The following is a 2,500-nucleotide window of genomic DNA, read 5'->3' as shown; positions in this document are numbered from 1 at the left end:
ATATATTATATATCTGTATATACTTATATACATTTCCTATGCTGGGCACTGCTTAGACCCACGCAAGTGCACTCAGACTTGCTTACTGTACTGATATGCGTTTACTGCTGCTTATTTGTGCTTACACCTGCTTACTAGTACCTTATTCATTATGACAGTGCCACTTTGCTTGAATTATATTTAAGTTAAATATCTCATGCGATACTCTTATGTCGGTTTTATGGCAAAACGACATTCATTCCACATGGAAGATGATATGTGCTATTGTTGGGCTAGAACCGTGAATGCCTATTTGATAGGCAGATGCTCTAAACACTACACTATTGACACTTACATTGATTCCACATGTTTTTCTCTATTTGAATGAATATGATGTGTAAGCTACGCTTGATGGAAGGCAGCGAAGCATAGACATGCTGCACTTTGCTTACACCTTCGATACTGCAGCAATTCGAATGTATAATAGGGACACCGGGACATGGAATCTAATTGTGACAGTTCTAGGGACAGGGCTCTACATTCCACTACGTGCTTGTGTGTTTACTACTTAGATTTTATTTCACTGTTCGTGGACACTCTTGTATGCTTAGCATACATTTCAGTATCCACGGACAGACACTGACTTACTGACTTACTATTAGGGGCGGGCTCTACTAGTAGGCATAGTAGGTTTTGCAAGTGTCAGGGTATATTTACACCTCCGTAGAGCACTTGTACATGTCCCCTACACTCGCACACATTTCCTGTGCATGTCGAGGGTGCGGCAGCGCACCCTCATAGATATTCATATGGCGCTGCTGCGCCATCTGTAGTGAGGACGCTCGACGCAAGGCTAAAACCGTCCTTGCGCCGAGCTTCTTGAATCTTTTAAACTAAAAGATTCATAAAAAAGCAATAATAAATATATATATATATACACACACACACACACACACACACACACACACACACACACACACACACACACACACAATTTTAAACTAAAAGATTCATAAAAAATCAATAATAAAAAACAATTAGAACAGTTATTTTTCAGCTAAGTTTTTTAATTTAATTTCTAGGAAGCTATTTAGTAGTTAAATATGTAGGTTCTTAATAGACAATTAGTCTGCAGACCATTAAAAGCTAAGTCAAGAACAAACATTCAAAAGTTCCATCCAGCCTCAAGAATAGCAAGACAAGACAGATCAGGGGAGACTTTAAGGCTGTCCATCCAATTATCTAGGTTTACATTGAAGTTGGCATGTGTGCTATTATGTTTGACATGTAGTAGAAGTTTCTTTCAGAGGTGAGAGGCACATTGGACTATGCATATGTCATGACAATGAGTCTTATGTATTGGCCAGGCATTTGTGGTGTCATTTGTTCTGTAAAGGGAAAGGAGGTCAAAGAGGGTTGGCTCTTTCATTCCTCAAAACGTTAGACACAGATTAACACATAGAAGTCTATAAGAGACTGGATAAACAAAGAAGGCTGCCATTCTGCCCTGACAGCTAAGATTTTTAAGACCATTGATCTTTTTAGCTATGGATCTCGGAGGCCTGTTGAGTTGATTGTTATATTTAGACAAATATATGCCAAAAGGTGTATTATATTCAAAACTGTGTCTGGGATATATGAGTAAAGGGGAATTAAGACATTTTTGGATCTGGTGGATATGGCTTTGGAAATTAGATGAGAAAGATAGAAGGCTTTCATAACTACTGTGGAGGCATGCTGATCAAACAATAAGGAATTATCAACAAAAGTACCTAAATTCCATACAGAAGTGTCTGACTGAAGGATTGTGTTACCTATATGGTATGTGAAAATGTTTTGTTTATCAAAATGAACTATGCTACATTTCTTCACATTTAATTTAAGGCATTTGTCCTTGCACCAATTGTTAACATGATGTAACTCTTTTAATAACAGTCAGTGGAAGTTCAAAAAACAATACCCACTTTGCAGTCATATGCAAACTTGGATAGTAGTGTTGGCCTAAAGATCTGAGACATAGATGCCAAATAAGAGAGGACCTGACAATGAGGCCTGTGGTATACCACTGATAACTTTTTTTTGGTTTCCGAAATGGTACCTATGACCTGTCTAACCACATAGTTTTTTTCAGACAATCAGTTAGCTACCTACTGCACAATGTAAAATTTTACATTCAGGTTTACAAGTCTGTCAATAATGCCTGCATGGGGAATAGTGTGAAAGACTTTAGTTGTTGTGTCTTTCGGCTTTTCCCAGTTAGGGGTCGCCACAGCGGAACTCCGGTCCGCTAATGATTGGCAGTTGATTTTTACGTACCGGGTTGCCAGCCCTGACGCACAACCTTCAGCGAAGGTACGCCCATTCACGCATGTCTCCGCGCAGAAGATGCTCTAGCTGAGAGTCGAACCGGACAGCGTCTTACTATGAGGCGACAACGCTACCGCAGCACCACCACCGCAGATACAGTGTCAAAGACTTTAGTAAGGTCCAAATATGCTTTATGTACTATATAACCACTATA

The sequence above is a fragment of the Protopterus annectens genome, chromosome 2.part0 (genome assembly GCF_019279795.1).
Source record: "Protopterus annectens isolate FY-2018-M chromosome 2.part0, PAN1.0, whole genome shotgun sequence".
NCBI lineage: Eukaryota > Metazoa > Chordata > Ceratodontiformes > Protopteridae > Protopterus > Protopterus annectens.
The sequence above is the reverse complement of the archived record's forward strand: the minus strand, read 5'-3'. Positions refer to the sequence as shown.